Source organism: Lonchura striata, chromosome 6, assembly GCF_050655825.1.
Source record: "Lonchura striata isolate lonStrDom1 chromosome 6, ASM5065582v1, whole genome shotgun sequence".
Lineage (NCBI taxonomy): Eukaryota > Metazoa > Chordata > Aves > Passeriformes > Estrildidae > Lonchura > Lonchura striata.
In genome coordinates this window covers 17,888,470-17,912,452 of record NC_140708.1, presented here as the reverse complement: position 1 = coordinate 17,912,452, position 23,983 = coordinate 17,888,470, and the positions used below count along the sequence as shown (strand labels likewise).

Genomic DNA, 23,983 nt, shown 5'->3' with positions numbered 1-23,983 from the left:
AATTCATAGAAGAGCTTTGCAGAAATGCAGAATATAATTTTCAAATATGACAGTCAAACATTACTTTTAAATCTTTTTAAATCTACAGGAGTAATGGTGAAGAAGAACAGAACTGTGGAAATGTCACCCTGGCTGTTGGGTGCGTTGAGCTGAGGCCCACTGACTCCTGGGTGCTTTGGTTAACAAGGCAGAAGTTCTACAGCAACCTTTCTTACAATGAAATGCTCCAGGAGATGGAATGCTGCATTGTGAAAACCAGCAAATATGAAAACCATTTGTGGAAGAGCTCTGCAGAAGGTATGATTTTTCTCTTCTATGGCAGGTTTTGCTTTCCTGAACACAGTATGATACACTGTTATTGCTCTTGCTAATTGCCAGTTGAGCAGGAACTCCTCTTACAAAATGGGAGGAAAGGAAAAAAAAAAGCAATGACCAAGTATGTTTTCATTACAGATCACATAATCTGTTGTGGAACAGAAGCTCATCTGAGTCCTTTAGAAGGCTGCCATAAGGTGGTAGCATTTCTGGAAATGCTAGGGTTCTTTTTATATTTACCTTCCACTCTTTTTCTTTTTAACCACAATTCTTTCAAATACATTTTCTGTTAAGAGTCGACTTTTCTCCTCTGCATGATTTCAGTTCCTGGTAGTTTACCATGTGATCTCATAGCTGCAGCTGAATAAGCTTTAAAAAAATTACTTTGCCTTTAACTTAGGATTCTATCTTTCAAATGTTCCATTAAATTTTAATTTAGAAGAAAAACATATGGGGGAAGAGGACTAAGCAAAAGTCTGTATAAAAGCACTGTTGGAAGTTCCAGAAAGCAGCTGAGCAAGCTCCTAGTTTTTATTGCTAGTACATAGCACACATTTTTGAAGGAAGCAAATAATCAGATATTGTGCATGGGACTTTGTGAGCTGTAGAAAAGATGGCCTTCTACCATACATTGCAGGCTGTGAAGCACACAGAATTCTCAAGGCTGGGTGGGACACTAGGCAAATACAGTTTGTGGCTGTGAAACTGCTGAGGAAGAGGCAGTGTAACCTGCTGAAGACATTTAGTTACTTCTTGTGGACAACAGCTGTTTCTTAATTCCTTAACTTTAAGGTCAAGAGACTTTTATGATATTTAATAAGACCAATAATGCTTCTTTTTCTCCCTAAACCATTGATAAATGGCAATCCTTTGAAACATTGTGATGAAGCATTTTGTTGTCATTGCTTGCACTGCTATTAGATATTAAGCAGAACATTGATGATTGAATTCAAGCAGACTGAATCAAAAACAGTGTTTTGGAGAGTTATTTTAGACTGTGTAATTGCATTAATTGAATTTGCCACGTGGCTCTGGAGCATTTGTACATGTAGGAATAGATATCAGTAGCCAAAGTAACTTGGAACAGGATCTCTTAAGCTAGATAAATATGCTGTGAAATTTACAGCTTCATTGCTCATAAAAATAGTTCCTGTTCATCTGCCTGGACATATCAATGTTGGTACTAAAATGTTTCCAGGACTGGACATTCAGCTGAGTAATTTTGTGTTTTCTAATGCTAAGTGTTATTATTTTAATAGACCCTCACCAAGAAAACTTCTGCCAGTCTGTTCTAATATAACATTTCTGGCCTGAGTTTACACTTGTGATGCCAGGAAGATTATGTATGACATGTCCTGTGAGTGAAAAGAGAGATTTTCCTGCTTCCCACCAATCCTTCTCTCAGAAGCATTGTGGGTGGCTACCTATTTTCATTCACATCTCCTGATCACAGAGGAAAGCACCAGCTGAAGACACAGTTCACAGAAAACATAAATAGTATCCATCTAAGACAAGAATTTATAACTTCTTGCTGTCAATATTATTCTGTGCTTCAAACATAGCAACTTATGTACCGTTAGTGCTCAGTGCCTCACAAAAGGCTTTGTCTTCTATCTTCACAATTTTTGCAGATGGGCAGAACAAACCAAAGCCTTGGTTGCAGTTCTTGTCAAAACAACTCTGTATCTCTGCTTTCAGTATATTTTAAAGTTACATAACATAACAAAACAGTAGAGAAGACAAAAGCATGGATCTATATTGTGAAGGATAAGACATGGAAGTGGGAGCTAGAGATGGAAATTATTTCTGATTTTGCCATGGCTCTTGCATAATCCTGGGCAAATCACCTGGCTCTTACATAGAACAGAGACTTAAATTTATAGGTAAATAGTTTTCTAAGCCTAGTAAATAATCCCATTATGCCTCTGTTTTCCTTTTTTATGAAATGGAAATAAAAGTATTCCTTTTGCTCCTGAGATGGTTGGAATACTCTTGTGATAGCCCATATGGAAATGTCTGTGTGCAGTCCTTAAAATGAAAAGTACTCCTTTGGAAATAAAGAACTGCACAATCAGTGTCTCTACCTTAAGCTTTATGCCTCCTTCTTTCTTGTATATTTTTTCTTTCTCTTTTTCTTTTTGTCCCCTCCTGCCTGGTTTCAGGGGCTCAGTGCTGCAATGAATGGAGCTTTCTAGGGAATGCAGCTGTTCAGTCCTAGAATTAATATGCAAATGCTCTTCTCTTACTGAAGCAGGGGAGGAAGATGGAACATAGCTGTATTTTCTCTAATCAACATACTCCCTTTTTCATTTGGAACTACAACAAAGCTGACTGTCAGCTACGCAAATAATGGAATATTTTTTTTTGCAGAAATAAACATTTTCATAAGCATACATTTATTGAAAGCTTTTACTGACCAACCCAAACAATATTTTAGTTCAATGAAGAAATATATATTTAGAACTCCCCACACACAAATCTCTCAGTTTTTTCAGTAAAATAAATAGAACAAACTAAATGCACTGACAGAATGCTAATTTCAGTTGCAGAAGCGTAATACAGAACTGCAAAAATAACTACCACTGGATTTTTTGCAAAATGCTAATTCATATACGAAACTATCCATGTTGTAGAGGACCCATTCTGCCCTCAGATTCACACGTAGGGGTCTCACAGAAACACCTCAGTTCTGATTTATATGCCTGATTCCCCACAGGACAAAGCAAGTAGAAGTTCTACCCAAAAGGAATATTGAGATTTTACCATTTTCTCAGCACAAATGTAATTCAACAAAATGTGAGATGGTAAACAATTAAACACTGCTGTCTTTAATTAATCCACATAAATAGAAAACATTTTAAGAATTCAGTTATCAAAGGCCACCAAGTGACCTATGCAGAGGGGAACAGTGATTCCTGAAAGTTTTAGTAGAGAGGTACAATGGTTGTTATGAAGATTGTTTTTGATATTGTATAATATACACTTAGATTGAAAAATATGTATTCTGAAACTAGTGTGTGACAGGCTCTGTGTGCCATTTTACTGCTGCCTAATTTAGTTTGTTCCCTTCTAGCCCAGCAGACACATCTTTACATTTGACTGCAATTTCTTTGGACAGTTTGAGGTAACAGTAAAATAAAACTTGAGCAAAGAACACAGGACAGAGTTAAAGCTAAAAGCAAGATTCTAAAGTCAAAACCAAGAACATTAAATCAATAAAGCAAGCTATTGGAAAACAATGCAAGGATTGAGGCTGGAACTGCAGGGTGGACTGACCTAAGCCAACTTAATCAATAGCTGGCTGCTGAGTTGGGAATAAACAGAACTACTTGTAAGTGAAAAAGAAAAATGTGACAATGGAACCTTAACTTCTAAGATATATCTAAGCCAAGTAACTTCTGCATTGAAGCAGTGCAATTTGGCAAATGGCTGAATGCTTTAGTGAATGTGATCTATGAGCTGTGTCTGGAACTTGTAAAATTGAAGGACAAAAGGAGTCCTATAACAGACAAGACACCCTTCAGCTGAAGGGATAGAAACACCTGATATTTCAATCAGGCATGCTGTGTATGGCATGAATCAAATTGTATTAAATGTAGCAAAAAAGTTTTATTAGTCTTGGAATTCCTATCTTCAATTATATCCTTTTAGAAGCCTTTTACAAAAAAGTTAAATAGTGGTGACATATTAGGTGATTTATTCTTTCTCCTTGTGGAAGTGCTGTAAAAAGAAATAGGTGAGACAGTGAAGAAAGATAAACAAAATAAGTGAAATTGAAGATGCCTTACATGTAAGACAGTAAGATAAAATCTGAAGTAACTTTCTGAGCTGCTTTCCCAGTATCATCATAATCATAATATCCCCACTTTAATTTCCCCCCCCCTTCTCCCCAATTCTAACAAAGTCCATTTTTGATTAACTTTTGTGATCTGTAAGCCACTCTTACAAGATGTGGCATTTGTGACTGTTGCTGTCGGGTTTATGTGGTATCTGGTTACCTCTAGATCCCTGTTAAGTATGTGCTAGGTAGTTAACTTCAGGTTTGTTGGCAGATTCATTACACTAATTTGTAAATCCATGGGATTGTGGCCTATTTACACTCTGTGTAATTTTGGCACTGGTCACTGAAGTAGAGTAAGCACACAAAAAATTGATGGTCCTATTATCTCTCACAGAGCAGAGGGCATTTAAAAAAAAAAAAACAAAACAACAAAAAAAAAAAAACCCACACCAGCTCTTAAATTTGTGACTCACTTTAAGTAGCATTTTCTTGAGAAGCAGGCCCAACTGTGAGTAGGAAATCTGTCCACACACGTGGTAGAGTTCATTTTCCTTTTTTAGGCACTAAATCAAGCACTACACAAAACTTCAGCTATTTGCAAAACCTTTAGCCAGCCAAGACCTTTGCCCAAGCTCCCACCAGGTAGTCTTAAATACAATCTCTAATTTGTCTTCTGAAATTATAAAAGTGCTCCCTTTTAAATTGGATAGCTTTTATATAGTTCATCAACCTGGATACCAAATTTAAATGAAAATTGGTGATAGCGAGTGTAATGATAAGGTTTTGCCAGCTAAATCTTTCATGATGCAGACATTCCACTTGTAATACCATTTAATGTTTAAGATGAAGGTCAATGAAGTCCTTGGAAGAAATCTTTCTCTGGGTCTTTTCTCACTGCCTTATCTGTTCCAAGACAACAGTTCTCTGTGCACCCAGAGCAGCAGTTGGCACCCAAATTTCCTGTTAGACACCCAATGAATCCAAAACAAATAAGATTTTCTGGGGTTGTTTGTTTGTTTGTTTGAGGGAAGAAATGATATGTGTGTGAAGTACAGGGGGAGAAAGTGGAGCACTGGCACTCAGGAAGGCAAGAATGTGTCCAGCCCTTTCCCCTTCTTCACCCTTGTGCGAGTGAAGCTCTTGTGCCTGATATCTAGCACAGGGCTGGGACTAATCATCTTTTGTGATACCATGCCAGACTAGTTGGAGAATGTGTTGCTGCTGTCTAATCTTTTGAAGAAGTTGTCACTGGAATAAATTCTGCATTTTGTCAGTTTCTGTGAACCTCAATGAAAATAACAATTTTAAACATGATGGTAAAACAACCTCAGAATGTGGATTTTTCTTTTCTATGGCATGCTCAGCATGCTTCCTCTGTGCTTGTTTCCCATTCTTCTGATCCCTTTATTTTCAAATATTTTACTATTATATGTCAAATGCAATCAAAGTGTTAGAATTGTAGCTGAAGTTTGAAATTATACCATTTTAGTTGGTATGATTTTTAACCCACTTATCTCTTATTTAATTCATGGTTGAGACCTAGAATGTGGTATGTTTGAGAGGGATTGTCTTTCCTGAAGGCAGGAATCTTCTTCCATACTGTTTATTCTACAGCTTCAAATCCTTCACATGTCAGTAAAAGGTTGTTAGTTCACACTTGGAATATCTGAAACAGATGGTAGCAAATAAGTGCCAAATTAATTTTTCCACCAAAACCTTAAATTGAATTTAGAATCTTCATCAATCTCAACAGGGAATGCAATTTGACTTTGCTAAGTTCTGCTTCCTTAACAAGCTGTCAGTCTTTGTTCCCCGGGTTTTCTGTGAAATAAATAGCAGAATATCAAAATACCATCAGATTCTCATCTTCACCACAGCTCCCTTACCTTCATCCTTTTGTGTTATCGTTCATGTGATGATGGAAATCCTGTATTTATTCACAACTGAGGAGGTCCAGACAAGCATCCAAACTTATGGATACCTGAACCTCCAAATAAATCTTCATCACTGAAAAGAGCTGTCAGAATCTTCTCATCAGGCAGCTGCAGTTCCTGACACTATGAGGTTTTTTTAATATCTTTCATTGTAATGCCTTGGTGCCTCATACTTTGAGGTGAATTGGTCCTGTCAATGCCTGTGTCATAAGGTGAGGGTTTCTCATCTGTGTTTGCCAGATATAAACTGCAGGGACAGTTTGTCTTGACGTTTTGCAGTCCAAAGTTTTCACAAGGACACCTCATGAACTTCTAACTGCAAGCCAACTTTCATTGCACTGAACATCCTTTCCCAAGCCTTGTTGGTAAATTCAGGATGTCTTCTGTTATTTGTCCTGCCTTCTGTTACAGTGGTTTGTATGGAGTTTTACACAGAAATGTTCTGGGACAGGTTTTCATGTGTGCACATATCTCTCTCTGTGTGTGTACATAAATATATAAAAATAGACATGTACATGCTTGTATACATTAATTAATCATGGCTGAATGATACGTTGATTGAGGTTTGTACCTCTAATCATTGTATTATTGAAGTGGGATCCGTGTGAAAAGAGGCAGTGAAAGAGAGCAGTTTTATAAATCCTATAGAAACTTGTTTTCAACCCAAATACTTTTTTGGCTCAAACAAATTAAACTCTTTCAGGGGAAACCTAGATGATGTAATTTTTCAGACAGCTTTTCCTGTCCCTGTCAAAGACATGACTCAATTAAAGATGGATCTTGAGACCACACTACAGAGCTATGGGCAAATGGAATTAGAGGCTTTTGAGCAGAGTGAAATAAGTTATTTTACTATAGATTTGTTTTGGGCAACATTTCCTTCCCTTTGCTGCTCTAGCCAAGCAAATCACAGCATGAGAAATAGCTTCTAAGCTTTTTTTATAATATGACTTTTTGCACCTGAAATTACATTGCAGAAATCCTATTCTGAACTCTGGTTTCCCAATGGAAAGCTTAGGTCATGCTAAGTAGCCTGGAGGGATGCATTTGCCTGATTAAATTTGATGTATTCTATGTATCTTTCCTTGCTTTTTCCCCCCTCCTAGTACATCTATTGTACAGACTTTAAGTCAGCAATCAACTTCAGCACCCACACATTAGAGTGATTATTATTTTATGATATATAACATCTTACATTTGGACCTCACTGTTCCCTATATGTAAACATAAGATGGGAAAAGATTGAATTTGTACCTTGAGTTAAACTGCACCATATATATGTAGGAAGACAGCTTTAGACTTGTGTTCCTTTGATAAATTAATGCCTGCTAAAATAGAAAAAAATCCTGTCATTGAAGCCACAAAATGTACAATTATGAATCATCAGAGGCAGCCAATTCTTTCATTTCCTTTTCTCTAATGAAAAGAACAGTATGCTGGAAAAAAATCCTCTTATAAAAGAGGCAAAATAACAGTTTGGGAAAGAAAACTCAGGTATTCTTTAGGGTATTTTAAAAATGCTTGAGGATATTTTTGATTGAAAATTAAAATTAAAAAATCAGAATTGTCACAGACCAAAAAACATATCTAAAACCAAAACTAGTTTCTCAAGAAAATCAGATGAAAATTTTCATGGAACTTTCAAGAAGTTCTTCTCCTTGAGATCTCATCTCTTTTAAATCAGATATTGTAGAAATTTGGTAGTGGATTCAAAAGCTTTTAAGCTGGTGTAAAGGACCTATTGTAGTGTGACATACTCTGATTAATCCCGTCTCCATAGAACATCATCTTAAAACTACATAAGCCAAAATATTTTGTTTTTTCCTAGCGAGAAGTATGAGCATTAATAATTTCATGGTTAAATAATATATGTCTCAATCTTGTAAAATTTCAGTGGTGAAATATTTCATAACCTCAAGTTCCTCATTCAAAGAAAAACTATAAACCAAGGATCTGGCTGGACAAATATTTTACAATAAAATTAGGTCTTTTTTATGTGCTTCTCAAATTTAATTAAAATTTTAATTCAAATTTGATTATTTCTCCATTTAGCTGTGGAGAAATTGTTTTGGGGTTGATTTTCTTATTGTTTTAAGATAAAATAATCTGATCAAATTATATACTGAATGCTTTGTATTTTGCCAGCTTTTAAACCCTCATACTATTTTGTGCTGAACAAAATTAAATGTTATTAAAAAGCTCATTGAGTCAATGAGTAAGTTTAAGAATAAAAGTAATTTTACATTATCCACTATTCCACAATGTCTTCTTACCTATTTAAAGTAAGATAAAAGTATCAAATTATAGAAAAAAACTTGTCATCTCTTTCACTTGTTTGTCTTCTTAACATGGTCTGCAAGAAAAATCTGCAACTTGCTTAATGAGGTGTGCTCTTTCAGTCAGGTGAGAGAAAGTAATGTACTGGGAACCAGCCTAAATAAATCAAAACCCATCACACAGATGTTCAAAAATTATTAGAAGCATGAAAATGCAAATAAGCATTGCCTAAATTTTTCTAAATGCCTAAGTCAGATGCCTAACTCTCTCTAATTTCAGAGGGATTTAGCTGTCTAACCTGCCTAAGTGATTTTGAAAAATAACAAGCTGCCTATTTGCATCACTAGGTGCCTAAACACTTTTGGAAAATTTGTCCCTGAATGTTCATAATAAAGAAAAATGACACATCAAAAAATGGAAGTTTACTTTCCAAGTAGGATCAGAACAGTGTTTCAGTGAAGTCCAAACTGGTCTTATAAAAGCTGATGAGGGATGACTGTGGATTCCTAAACCTTTGTAAGCCCCAGTGCATGGAATAACCCTGCCATCTCAGTCTAGATGCCCCAAATGAATTTTGTATTTGTCTGATTATGCTCAACAGGCCAGGCTAGATAAAGATAACCAACTGGTACGGTCTGAGTGCAATCCCAGGTATTCAACCATTTACACTGGGTATTCCCTTTGCTATGTATTGCAGCCAGTACTGATGATGAAACCCTCGACTGATGCTGGCAGTATCCTTTAGTGAAGTGCCTTATTTAAGAAAGTGTGTTGCATGTGAACTAGCCATGTATTGCAAAGTAGTGCCTATTGAAGTTTAATTAGTGTAAGTGGCATATCCAGTGGTTCATGTAATTAATTGCAGATTACACATTAAAATATCGATGTTTTCAATAGTGGTATGCAGATACCTGCAGTGAATAGTTAAGCATTCAGTCATCAGCTGGCTAGATACAGGAGCATTACCAAAGTTGAGTGTTAGCCAATATGACAAGCATCCATTCTGTTTTCTAAGTTCTGTTCAGGAAACTATATATAGACATTTACAGGTTAAGTGAGAATATAAGAGAAATAAAATTTATTTGTTGAAGGAAATGTGTGTTTGGGGAAAAATTATATCTATGTCATATTTCTATCATACCCTGCTCCCCAAAAGTCATGTCCATCATAGAGAAGAGTACAAATATTTGAAAAAATTATTTATTTGGAGATTGTCCTTTCCTTCATGATAGCCATCAGATTCTTTTTTATTTTGCATGCTTTTGAATTGCCATTTAAAGTAATTTAGTCATTCATGTCTTCTTTCGTGTTCATCATATCATATTTGAGAAAATTGTATTTAGTATTTTTAGTAGCACCTTATCTCAGAAATGTGGAAAAGAAGCTAGTCTAGAATTTGGTTTGTTCAAATTTGTGCTTTGTCACAGGACTGCTATGGTACACGTTTGGGCAAGTTATTATGTCTTGCACTTTAGTTGTCATCTGTAATGTGGGGATAAATCTGCTTTATCTCACAGGAATATGGCTGTGAATAAACACATTTGGGTTTATGTTGTGGTTAAATTCTTCACTTTGGAGATATTGTTAAGATAAGCTTGTTATGTGGATTTAGGTGTAAAACACACTTTGCTTATAATTGCATGTTGGTGTTTTATATATCCATATGTCTAGGAAAACTGTTTAGTACAGTGAAAAGTAGGAGAAGCTAAAAATTAACATGCACTTGGGTGTGCAACAGAGTTTCTGGCAATTTCTTGCTATTGAATTGGCATAATGCAATAATGAACTTCAGTGAGACATTCATAATGCAGATGGTGCTGCTGTGTTCTATGCAGATGGCACTGATTTACTGCTATGTTCAACAAAGTAAAGTAAGTTTTTCATTGTTAGTGTGGATTGACAGCTCTGGGCAGGAACAACAAGATTCTAGACTGTCTTTCCTTCTAGCTGACTGAATATCTTCAAAGCTGGAAACCCGGGAGAGCCTGAGGAAAATAGTCCAAGACACTGTTTCTATTGCACAATTCCTGACAGGTGGCTATTCTTTGTCAGGTAGCTCTGAAGTTCAAGGATTCAGTATATAGGTCTGAAAAATTATGGTTCTTTAATCATGGTCACAAGAACATTTAAAGTATGATTTTACCCATTCACTTTGTTGTCTGAGTAGGCAGTGAGAAGCTGCAGATGTTATGTACGGTCTGGAGGTAACCAAGGCACATAAGAAGGCCTTTCACTATCAAAAGTCAGAAATACAGCTCTGCCTCAATGTGCTTGTTGCCCATTTGAAAAAAAAGACCAGGATAGTAGAAAGAAACTGTCTTTTCATATTGCCAAAAGCAATGAGAACTCTGAGTTCTTCCTTCTTTTTTCTCCTCCCCTTTCAGGTTCCCTTTTTTCCTCCATGCCAACATACATCACAGGCAGTATCCTCTTCTTTGAGCCATGGGCAGCCTGCCTTGGAGCCAGGACTGCCAGTCACACCCGATTGTGCCTGAATGAGTAGCAGTTGTGTCAGGAGCACAACTGTGAGGAAGGACAAGAGCACCAAACTAATTTTAACTTGTGACCTGAACAAGGCTTTGAACCAAGTCTCCTGAGATAGAAGGCTGTTGCCTTTATTTTTCATCTGAAAAGCCATTTGGATTGCATATAGACAGTTCCCCTTGAGAGATGGTGTTAGATTAATGTACTGCAGTGTGAAATGGGAGTGTAAATGTATGTGATGTTCATGGGCTAGTGAATAGAGCTAGTTTACTAAGGAATGAATTGCCAGCAAAATAAATGGGCTACCTCTAACCCCATCTAGTGCTTTTCTTAGTTGAGGATTTGGCTCAGCACCAAATGCACATTGATTGTGACACTGACATATCTGGAGAAGTTTAAATGCTGAAAACTTGTTCTCATTTTTATTATGGATATCTAAGAAGAGAGCAAGTAGCTTAGAGGAATCAAAAGACTAGAAAGTATTTATTGCTTCATTGCCACAGTGCTAAGACTCAGTTAAAAGTCGGGAACCCTTTGTTTAATATGGATATGTTTGAAATTATCCAGCCTTTGTATTTAATAGCCAGGGAGACTTAAGGACTCCGTTCCAGTCTTCAGTGAGAATGCAGACAAACAGCCTTTTACATTGCACTAAATATTTGTAAGGAAAAAGGGCATTTTTTTACTTCCTGTTACTTGAAAAATGTAAGAGACTTTCAAAGGAAACTGAAATGTTGGGTACCTACTATTTTCCATTATCTATGCCACTGAGGAGGGCACTTTTCTATACAAAGACTACATTTGATGCTTTATAGTGAAAGACTTGGCAATGCAGTTAAAAGTCATCTTGTTTTTCACCTGGCTTATGGTCTGAAATGAGTATACTACAGGCAATTTGGAGGTTAGCGGGGGACTAAAATATTTAATAATTCTTATTCTCCCTAGATATAAGAAACAGTGAGAAATAAGATCCTGCAGATTCTTTTAAGTTCTTTGCATTATCTAATTGCTAATAGTCATCTTGCAGGGGGAAAAAAGGTGCCTTGTCGATTCATAGTGTTTCAAAATATCTTACTGTTATGGAAGTTCTTACCCTACCCAATTTATAATGATATTGCCTAAGAATGAAGATGGTTAAACATGAAAAATTTAAAAGCAATGGCTTTAAAATTAAACTGCTGAGGTCAAGCTAGTAGTATGTCTACAACTACAGCTTTTTCAATACATTATGTGTTCTTTAGATGTTACAAGGTACAATGGGAAACATATAAAAGACTAAATAGCAGTCAGGCAGTGGTAGTAGGTTTGGGATTATTCTGTTTCCTTTATTGAAAGTTAGATTGGTTTGTCAACTATAAAGCTCAAATAAGCTGATAATTGTGGGAGGCGAAAGAGAAAGAAAAGAATAGGTTAAGGTGTTCAAACCATATGTGATGCCAATAAAGATTAGTGGCTTTATATACATATATATATTTCATATAGAAAACAAATAGAATAATGTCCATTGCCTGAGGTAGTGAGAAAGGGAGGAAAGTCCAGAGAGGGTGAGGAACTGGTTTCTTGGCAGATGAGTTTTTAAATAATATTGAAAAGGTGTGACTAAAGAAGTAGTTTACAATAATTTTCCTGTTCTAAGTGAAAGAGGATTGAGGTATGGAAAGGAGACATTCCTTGCTCATAAGGTCTCTACAGAGCTCTGTCAGGATCAAAACTGGGAACTGGCTTTCATGAAAGATGTATTGCTTACAGTCATAATATGCAATGGCATTTTCAGGAGGAAAAGGTTTATAGAGATTACAAACTATCTTTGGCATGAATGCTTTGCATTCAAATATTAAAGTTTTTATTGATTTCTTAATAGTAAATCTTCATTTTTTTTTTGTTTGTGTATGTGTGATAATATGAAAGCGATTGAATATTTCATAGAACCCCAAATGAACCAGGGAAGTTCTGTGTTGAACTGTCATAACGTCTGGTAGGATTGACAAGTGGAAATATCTGGAATTGTCCCATTCTGGTTTTCTAATCAGAAGCTATACTAGAGCAAGGTACTTAACAGAGATGGCAAAAATGAAAATGTCAGTGCTCTGGCTTATAAATCCTAGAATGCTCCCAGATGCATTTCATTCTTGTTTCATATATTTTTGTTTACTTTTAAAAAGCTTCTCCTAAAATTTCCTCACTTCTTTTTCTTCATCCAGAACGCTGATTTACACCAGCAGCTGCTGAATAGTAATGATTACTTTCCATTATATGAATACGTTTGGATTCTTGTAACAGTATTTCTCAAGTACAACCTGTGGAAGAAAACAGTTTGTGGTGTGAGCTGGTCATGTTGCTTTGTGTTGCAGTGAATATAACCCACCAATGCAACTGAAACTCATGTGTCTTGGAATTAATTTTTAATTATTATGATATGGAGGTCAGGTTTTTTTCCCACATGATTTTCTTATTTAATGTACGAAGAGAAAAGGTATTTTATTTCAGGAAACAAGAGATGGTAGCTTTGGAGGTCTGAGGAGTAGCTAGACAAATATTTTGTGATCAAAATTATTGATGCTAACTTTGACTTTTTTGGATGTGAATAAAGCACATTCTCTTGGCATGTATTCCTTGTTGACCCAGTTTGGAGGGGAGAGAAGAGAGGGAGACCGGAAAACCTGCTCTATTATTTTTCCTATATATTGATGTTGTTTCTTAATTTTTTTTTTGTTTTGATAATTAAGAAATCACTGTTTTTACAGACTAAATTTAAATGTGTTTCCAGCAACTAAGTAAAACATTTAGAGCTGAGTGTGCAATTACTGCTTTTTTGGAAGAGAGCGTGGTTTTAGAGACACTATTTAAGTAGCATTGCTCCTATGTTTTTTTAGAGCACTTTCAAAAATTAAAACTGAGCTAATAGAGATATTTAATATTTGTCTTGTATATTTTTTCATATACTTTTTTGTTTATTCAACATTTAGTTTTGTGTGAGATTTGACCTCACAATGATTCTGTAAGAAATGTGACCTAACAATGGTTCTGTAAGAAATGTGATAGAAAATTCCATGTTCAGTAGCTGCTTCTTCAAGTCAGAATGTGTTATGCAGGTCTGGTTTGAGAGAAGAAGCCAACCAGAAAGCTCAAGGAAAACATAAGTAATTTCTCTTTTCCTGCCAGCTACAGCAGTCAGATCAATTTTGCAAAAAACAAACAAACAAAAAAAACCCGCAAAAAAAACCCCAAAAAACCAACCAAAAAAACAAAAACAAAACAACAACAATAAAAAAAACTGGGCAAAGATGAAACATTTTTTTTCATGTGGTGATATGTGCATTCCTGTTTGGCATGATCTGACCCATCTGAAGAGAAACAAACAGATTTTGATGTCTATTCTACTTTATCTGTCCATCAGGAGGGTTTTGTAGTACATCTATTGTGTGCCAGACCAAGTGTTGCTTGGGTTCTGCAGTGACTCCCAGAGAGGACTAATCTGTGACCACCAACCTCCTTTCAGTTAATAAATTAAAATCAAACTGATTTTTTATTGTTTTAATGGTCAAAAGAATAAGTGGTTACCCCTGTTAGTAACTCAGCTCTGCAATTTTATGAGGTGTGTGAATGAATGTGAATTATAACCATGGCCTTTCAAAGAACAAGCCCCAGAGCAACCTTGACCAATGTGGTGCAGACATTATATTACACATGACCAGGGTACTGCCGGGGATTTCTTATTGCGCTGCTCTCGCTTATTTTCCACAGTGCAACATGTGCAAGAAACATTGACTTCACTTCGAGCTGATTTTCTTTCTGAGGGCTCAGGGATCTAGGAAGATTGTGGTTAGTGCTTTAAAAGATCATTTTTTGGTATACTTCATTCGTTGTTTAATATTGATGTCACAGAACAGATTTTGTTTTTTATCAGTGTGTTGATTCATCAGTTACTGGCAGGAGCCAGGTTAGGAGATAGACTAAGCTGTCCTGGAGTGTTGTTTTTTTGCCAGCCTCCTTGACAGCAAGCTGCCCACCAGCTGATGGACAACCTGAAAGCGTCCTGGCTTTCCAGAGACTGTCCTGCAGACTGCTGGGCAGCCAGGCTCCCCAGCTGCCCACTTGATTGCTTGCCAGGCTTCCTAAGCTGAGTCTCTGCAGGTGCAAATCCTGCTGTTCCATCAAGAAAATAATTTGTTTCTATGAGCAAAGCACTGTAGCCCCAGGCAATTAGTAAGGCACTAAGTTTGGCAACAGGCAGCGAAAATCTGACAATACATGGAGATTCCTAGGGGCTTGTGGTCTTAGTTCCTAATAGAAAACCAATTTGGGTGACTTGAAACTTGTGTACTGAGGCAGGAAGTAAAAGTCTCAGAAATAGAAAAGGCTTTCCATTTGATGAAATGGTTATATGAAAAAAAGCAATTTCAGCTTTGTTTTTAGGCAAAAAAGTTCAAATTTCAACTTTGCTTCAATGATTTTTAAAGATATTTTAAGAAGTTTCTGACATCTTTACATTCATGTTTTATGGAGTACTCAGCTGTGCAGATATAAGTTTGCACTGGAGGTCAGTTCCAAGCCCAGTCATATTTCATGGAGTTTGCAGGCTTTTCTTTACTGGAAAGTCAAAACTACATGGTGGAAAGGAACCATTAGAAACAAATGTTATATGTTTTCATTCTTCCCCACCTGCCAGGATGTTTCCTTGATGGCTGCAGCCAAGAAAACCATTACAGATGAAGATTAGATTAAAATAAATTGATTTAGAGTCTACAGCATCCTGCTTTTGGGGAGATTTCTCTCTATAAAAAAGATTTATGTGTGTTCTTATGTATCTGTATGTTTTAAACATACACATAACATAGAGTGCAACAGGATGCAGAAAGAGATATATCAGATAGGTCTGGAATTGTGGAGGGAGGTCTGGATTTAGAAGAGAGGTTCTATGAAGGCCAGGCACTGTGGTTACTGATGGGTCTGGTTTTTGTTTTTAAAATGCTTCAGTCTTATCTTCTTTACATGTTAGTAATTTGGAAAATGCAGGGCACTGTGTTTGCATGTTATAGGAGCATGTTATAGATTCTGAGCACATGTGTGCCAGAGTGAAGGATATTCTGGCAGCCCAGCCTATGGGAATGCAATTTCTGCACTGTCAGGAGAACAAAACTGTGGATGTACACATGAAAGGCAATTCTGGTAAAGTCTTTTTCATATAATTACTATTTTCAAAAAGTAATGAAAATTGTCTCGTACAAGACACTGTTTGATAGTGACACACATTTTACTCAGTGAACTTCCTTGAAATTCTGGCTTTCCTTCATGGATCTCTAATGCAGAGAGCCAACACAGGGTTTTAAGATTGTCTCCAGCCCCTTACCATTTCATTTGGAGCTTCAGACTCTAGTTCCATGCTCTTTGCTGCTAGACCTACAATCTGCTGAATTTGTCACAGAAATTTGAGTCCAGCCTGGCAAGTCAGAAGAATTTAATTTCTTTTGAATTAACAAAAATGCTGGCTAGATGCTGTCTAGCTTGAAGGATGAGTTGACAATACAAATCTTCAAAACCTTGAAAACATGTTAAACCAGCAGAACAGGTTTGTATTAGTGATTAATTCATATATTGTATCAACACTTAAGTCTACTTTACAGAATTGGCTTTAATTAGTAATCCTTCATGGCATTTTCTACTGAAGCTACAGTACAGAGCCAATCATACTGATGGACTGCTGAAGTAAGACCTTTCCATCCAGAAGGGCTATATACTACAGATAGTAGTTAATTAACTCTATTCATTTTGTGCCATAAGCCTCTTTGAATTTTGCAAGATCATTCAAAGAGACAAAATCATGTCCACTGCAATAAAAAATATCATCTACAAACACATATAGTCAAATGGAGAGTCTGAAATAAAGAATGGGAAAGAAAGATGATAAATACAGAGACAATGTGAATTCAAGGTAAATCTCTTGGTACCAATAAAAGGTAAAAATCAGTGTGAAGCTATGAACTGTTGTTAAAAGCTTTAACAGAGGCTCTTGCCCTTGCTCTCATTTTCAGAATTACAGCTTCTGCCCTAATTTATTTGGTGTCTGTCTTCTAAAAATGTGGTAACAGAGAACAAAAGAGCAGTTCCTAATTTTCTCTGCCTCTAATTTTTTTTTTTTGCCATATAGTACATGTAGTATCCATCACTATGCAGCCACCCTGTTGACCTGATTGTCCTAGTTCAGTCTGTATTTCCATCCAGTAGTTGGATTTTTGACATTACAGTAATGTGGGGCAACATGCTCCTGGCTAATACTGTGAACTTCCTTCCTGTGGGCCACCAAAAGACGACAGCACCAGTTTTTGCATAGCTCAAAAGAAAGATCTAATAACCTTAGGTTGAAAGGGTTTATGACTTCATATCTATGTCTGGATCGTGCATCTCCTTGCTAATCTAATTTTTGATTTATTGATCCAGGTTGAGAAAATGCCCTATAGTAGTGGCCTCTTTCTTGACTTCACAACTTTTTTGTCTAAACAATATAGTGGTATCTCAGCTCTCACCCTGCACTGCTAGGTAGGGCTGGGTAAAATATATAAATTATGTGCATCTTTGTACAGTTTAGACTACTGCTGATCTAAGAGTTCTTCCTGCATAAAGCAGGTTACATAAAGCAGGAAGACACCAGCAAATAGCTGACCTCTAATTATCCTGTACATAAAGAACATTTGGAGGTTTGAATACTTGAAATAAAAGTTGCTTTCAGCCTTTCAGTATAGGGTTAGTATAGGAAAGATATTTCCATTATTGCAGTGCTGAGAAGCAGCTTGTAGCAGATAGCCAGACGTCATTCTGTGGACCTTTAAATGCATTTTGAAAAAGAAAAAGAGAGGATTTCTTTTGTCTTTTTAGACACAGCTTTGAGCTTTCCTGCTTAAATATTTCCAATATTTCCCCCCTTATTTTTTTTAATTCAGCTAGATATTGTTGAAATAGCATTTCATAAACAGCCAAATGAAGATAATCTAATGATCCTTCTAATGTAGAATCAGTCAGGTTTAGCCTGAAAAATCACCCAAGGCTTTTTTTTTTGCCTCCTTTTAATTTGAATATTGATACTGCCTTTTTCTATGAATTTTTTTATTAGTATGAAAATCCCAGAGTCACAGAATGGGTCAGATTGGAAGGGACCACAGTGGGCCCATCTGGTCGACCTCCTTGTTTAAGTGAAGTCATCCCAGAGCATCTTCTTATAGATTTAGGTTGTTGCACATATTGAATATCTTCATTTCTGCTGTTGCGTGTTAAGTAACAAAATTATGTTTTTAAGAACATGGGAGTCTATGTACTACTGTTATATAGAAAGAGCTTGATATCTAACTAAATTCCAATGAGTAACTGCTAGTTATGATCAGCTTTGAAAAGGAGGGGCATTATGCATGTGACAGCATTATTTAAAGATGTCACACAGGATTGCTTTACCCAGTCTGCAATAAGACAGAAATTTCCTGACATTCTCATTAGCCAACAACAAACGGGGTGGCAATAAAGAACAGCTGCTGAAATAGCTGTGTTTTGAGGCCCTGATTTGATATTGCAAAACCTTTTACTGCCAGCAGTGATGTGAGCACCACATACATGAAATTAAGTACCTGCTTAACTTGCAGATTTCTGTTCATGTTGGTGACAGTTACTGTGTGATGGTAGAGTTTGTACACTGGACATATTGGTCTAGAGTAGACCAAGTGAGTCCTAAAAAGTAATTTTCAAAGAAGCAGAATTGGGCTGTGAAGACATTTAAAAATTAGGTGTCATAGAGCAAACTTCATCCTTTATAGATCTGTCATTTTTTTACCATGAGATGCCAAATACTGATGCCAGGTTTTATGCCAGTAATGCTGGCCATTCTGTAGGTTTGGATTGCTGTAAGTCAAGGTGGCACTGGCCTGTAGACTGCATGGAGAGAGGACACAGTTGCTCTGCCCATCCTTGAAATGAAAATTACTTTGACATACTTTACAAAACTACAGAGTCAGATATGTCCTCTACCAAGAGGATTGTCCTATAGACTTTGTGCAGTGTTATATCTTCCTGTGTTCATTTATCAATTTTGGAATTATTTCCACTGTAGTGATATCTTTCCTGGCTTGTTAGACCTGACCATAAGGGCTTACTTCAATTTTGGCTGAAGTATGTTAACATCTGTTCCTTTTATTTTGATGTATTAAAGAAAGAGAAATAGAAGAAGCATTTGAAAAAGAAAAACCAACCTAACAACTGTTGAGAGTCTGCTTCTGAGAACAATTTCACTTTGTCCAGAAGTTATATTTCTGAGTTAGGAATACTTTCCTGGCTATATAAGATTTTTGTTGTGTTTCTGTACAAAATAGCAAACTCAAAAAGCTTATTCTAGAGGAGGATGCAAGACAAGAGCAAGTGAATTTCTTGTATATTTACTGTGATTCAGTCAAAAAAGTTGTTTTACTTGCATAATTTTGGTGAGAATATAGGATCTGCAGCAATGATATTTCTCCTTTGCTCATTTGCTAACACCAATAATGAGCAAATCCCATGTGAAAATACAAAAAATTGTGTGCGAGTCCTTTTTTTCACTATAAAGCATTTTTTAAATAATGAGAAAGTATTGCCATGCACTAAAACTTTGCAAGTTTTGTATCTGACAAGCTAATTTTTTCTTTTAGACTCTTGAATTTAAAGAGCTCACTTGTAAATTTTGCTGGTGTTACTTTAGAACATACTTATTCCAGCTTTACTGGGCTGCAGGCTGCCTCCAGGAGCTCAGGAATTTGATCAGAAATACTACTGTGCAGTTCTAAAGTTGTTAGGGTAAGAGGTATAAACCACATGGAAGAAATAGGAAAAGCACTGCTTTTCACATACTGGATGTCATATGCAATTTTAATGCTTATTTTTTTCTTACTTGCAACATTAGCAGCAGAAAAGTGAATACTCTTTAATAAAACCACATTTGTCTATAGTTCCAGGAATTTCTGTCAGCTGATACCCTTTTACTCATTGTTCTTTGCAGATAGGAGTGAGTGGTTGCTTTGCTGAGAGGGAGGTAGGCAGTACCACACAGGGAGGAGAATGCTGTAAGAAGCAACAGTCTCAGAAGTCTCAGCCTGCCCATTTCTCTTCTCCTGAAGAGCTTGGGGCAATAGCTCTGCATTCCAGTCACCATAACTAAACCAAACTTGCAGCTGCATTTTGTTTTCATTGGCTGAAAGAGGCCACCTCTGAGGGTCCTGATCTCAGTTCTAAGGAATTGTTTTGCTTTGGAGGCCAGGTAGGCCTGCAGGAATTCCAGATTACTTCAACAGGTGAATTAGAATGGACCGGAGAGTGTTATTGCAAAGCTCGTTACAGTTTGTATGTGCCCAAACCTGAAGACCCTACAGAGTTCCAGTACTCCCAGGACACAGGATGCCCTACATTTGGGTTTTTTCATGCTATCCTTAGGATTGTCTTTCTTCCCAAACTGAACTTGATGTTAGTGGGTCATCTTAGAGCTTTGAGGTAATTTGGAAGTCATGTTTCTGCAATTCAGTGCTAATGTTCCTTTGGAAAAATAGTGTTGCGTCTCGAATGTAGCCTAAGAGTACCTTTTCTTGTCTGCCCACAAGAGGAGTATCCCTGATGCTAATATGAAATCCTTTAACAAATGCACCCATGTAAAGTATACACTTGTGTGTTTATTAATGTGACTGTTAATGATGGGCAGCAGCATGTCATACAAAAATAAAATATCATAAAGCAAACCCAAAATTAGCTTCGGAAGCTTTGACAGAACAATTATTATTGCCAGAAAAACAATAGGCATGTGGATTTTGTCAGCCTGCAAACAAAAATGAGCTTAATTCTTGCTACATATAATGTGCTTAGACCCTGAAAAAGTAAAGAAAAATACTTCATATATTTAAGAAAGAACCCCAACAGCCTTCAGACTCATTGTTTCAATTAAAGCAGTAAGAAGCACGAGTGTGCAGCAAAGCACAGCATAGAGACTGATGACATGTCTGAAATGTCTGCTTGCAGATCCTTCTGCAAGTCATTTAAAGAAATTAGAGAGATCCCATTTGACTTATTCTTCAATACCATTTAACATGTTATCATTATCAAAATGATAGCACCATAGGTTACACATTCCTAGCTAAAAATCAGTGACAGTTTTATATCTTGAACTGCTTGTGCTGAATTACTAAAGCACATGCTTCCAAAGCAACTTCAATATTATGGATGAAACCCATTACACGTCTTTGTTTCCTTTCATTATTCTATAACTAGAGAGATGGCCCAGACCAGAATTTAGGCCCTACGCAAAACTCAGATATGTGCATGTTCCTAGGCAAGTTCTGCCCAAAACCTCAATACAACCAAAGAAAAGGATAGGGATTTTCCTCCAAGTCAGAAGACACCTGGGGCTCACCCTGAGGCTGCACCATGAGCCCTGCAGGCTCTCCATTTGGCTGTACACGAAGTAGTTCTGGACTCCTTAATGATAGTATTTCCCTTAGTGGCTTGTATCCCTTCATTCCAAAGCCTTCAGTAATTCAAACATTCTAGGTTTAGGGTGGTAGCTTTCCCCCCTTCTCAGCCTCCAGAAGCACTTAATTTCTTGGTGTCCTTGGAGACTTGGAGAAATAAAACTATGCTTTTGGCATGAAGGACTTGAAGTGTCCCTTAAGCAGCCAGAAGACAGGATTCAGCAAGTTTTTTGTGTTTTGATAGTTATATGAACTTATTTAGGTTATAAGCTTATCTGGTGATAATGTTTTAAAATAGGGTTGCAAAGACACGTGTTACTTAATGATATGCCCAATTTAACACTACCTAGTGGTGCAAAATGTGCTTCCTGAAGTTGTGCAAGGAGAAAAACCACAAATTAACTGCATAACTTACTTTTCCAGTGGAAGTTCAGGTTGTGCCTCTTGCATGAGAAGCACTGATTTTCAAATGGGATGCCTAGCACCTGCTCAAGGTGCTTAAAAGAAACTGACTAGGAATAACTATGGAAACAAAATGTTTCCAACCAGATGTTGCTAGTATTCAATTCACATTTCTGTCTGTACTAGATGTTTTAAATTACTGTGGTTTGCTTATGGTTAAGTATTATAGCTGCAATTTTTTCTTAAAAAATAGTTTGGTTCCAGAATATTCCATATGCAACTGTCTCCAGCAAAATTTTTATTTAACCAAATGTTTCTACTTCCTACTATAATACCAAAGCAAGTATTTTGCTCAGCTTTGGCATTTTTTAAGATGTCAAGTATGTGTTCTGATTATTATGACTTATGCCTTGAATTAAAATTAGTGTCATATTGCATTACCTGGAAGCATTGTCATGGAGAAAGCTTGCACTGGTTTGCTATGTTCCCCACATCTTCCTCACTTCTCTTCAGGAAATATGTTTTTGTTGGTGATGATTGAGACAAGAAAGTGAAAAAACCACAAGAAACTACCTTTAGGAGCTAAAAGTGCCTCTACTCTCTCATCTCCCTTAACATGTTATGTATAATAGTTCTTATTTTCCCTATTTTCCACTCCCTGTGTTCACTTTGTCTACAAATCTAAAGTTAGAGAAATAAACACCATGCTATGCAGAGCAATACCTTACACAGAGTGATTTCCCTTCTGGGGAATAATCAGATGTGCTGGTGGGAGCTAGCAGAGAATTGACCCTGATAGCACTTTGCTATCCATCATATCCTTGATCAAGTTGTTAGGCTTCTCTGAGCATGTAAGGCCTGGGAAACGATGCCACAGGACTTGATGTTTTCCATGTCTTAGGTCAGAATTCATTGCTATTTGTTGTTCCTAATGAGTTGTTGCTGATTTGACAGAAGTCAATGGTATTTGTTCAGTTACATGTGCGATTTTACGAGTTGCACAGATGTCATTCACTCCAACAGTAGCTTAATTTGCATTCTCAGGGCAGAGTCCAAGAGTTAAATCAATGTGTGAGACTGAAATACTCCCTTTCTGCTTGTAACTGTTACTCCAAGCCAACATCAGACCTACAGTCATGACACAAAAGACAGATCTCTGCTGCTAATGCATTGGGAAGATGCCTTTTTATAGGCCTGTTGATACAGATCATATTTTCTTTCTTAAAATAATTCAAATCAACTGTACTTCTTTGAGGACAATAATTATCTGAAATTCATTCTGCAGTACCATGTACATAACTTATTTGGTACGTCATAGAAAGAAGCTGACAGGCAAGATTCAGTGGAGTCTGCCAAAATATGGGTGTGGTGATATTAGTATGTAAAATTTTTTAGCATGAAAAATGAAGTGAAGAATGATTGTGGTGAGCAATGATCTCCTCATTATCTCACAAATGGTTATTTTATCTGTTTGTCATCACAGTATGTTGGGAATGAATCTTTCAAATCTCTGTCCACTGACCTGAGAACCTGTGAGTGTTGATTGAACCTCAGAAGGTGGATTTGCCAAAACCTCAGCTGGTATACATTGATACTGTTCCCTCTGGACCAATGAATCTGCATTTATTTACACCAGTCAAACATCTGGGCTTGTATTTTAGGAACTGAATTTGATTTTCAGGGATCTGGAATTCACTTGGTCTCTCTATTACTTTTAACTATATACTGAAGGGATTTAAGTAGTCCTTTGTTCTCCATTCAAGCTCCCCTCTCAGTTTTCTTATTCCTGCCTTTCTTTCTCATTCCCACAGCTAGTTTTTTTGTATGCAAGTTTGGTTTCTCCTCCCTCTAGTTTTGATAGAACTTTCACTTCCTTTTTGCAGCTAAGTGATCCCAGATACATTCTATTACTTGGAGGCGCAAGAGTTAGTCACTTGCTGCTTCTTTCCTTTAAAATCCAATTCTGGCTGCTAATGATTTTACTCATAATCAGCAGTGGGGACACCTGCTCTTGACATGTGAGAATATTCTGGTGACATAACCAGCTACCAATAATAGAAACAACACTTTGGGCCTTCATTATAAACAGTGTGATGCTTCCACTGCATTGCCAAGTCAAACATCATAATTCCACCCACTGAGAACTCATTATTCCCCATAGCAAGCAAATAAGCGAGAGAGAGAGAAATATTTTTGTTGGTTTTGGGAACTGCATGACTTCTGATTATCCCTAAATAGTACACTTGGCTTTGGTGTCAGGTGTTTCTTCTGTATTGATGTTCAGATCCAAGACTAATAAGAATAATTTTTGTGTGATCTTCCTT

At 36.7% G+C, this 23,983-nt stretch overlaps 1 long non-coding RNA gene across 1 annotated transcript in view; it reads left to right on the top strand.

Annotated features, from left to right (window-relative positions):
- LOC110468636 (uncharacterized) overlaps positions 1–23,983 on the top strand; it is a 495,198-nt gene that overhangs the window by 191,000 nt on the left and 280,215 nt on the right. The window contains exon 3 of the long non-coding RNA XR_014956117.1: positions 89–297. This is a non-coding gene — a long non-coding RNA (uncharacterized LOC110468636). The remainder of the gene's footprint in view (positions 1–88; positions 298–23,983) is intronic.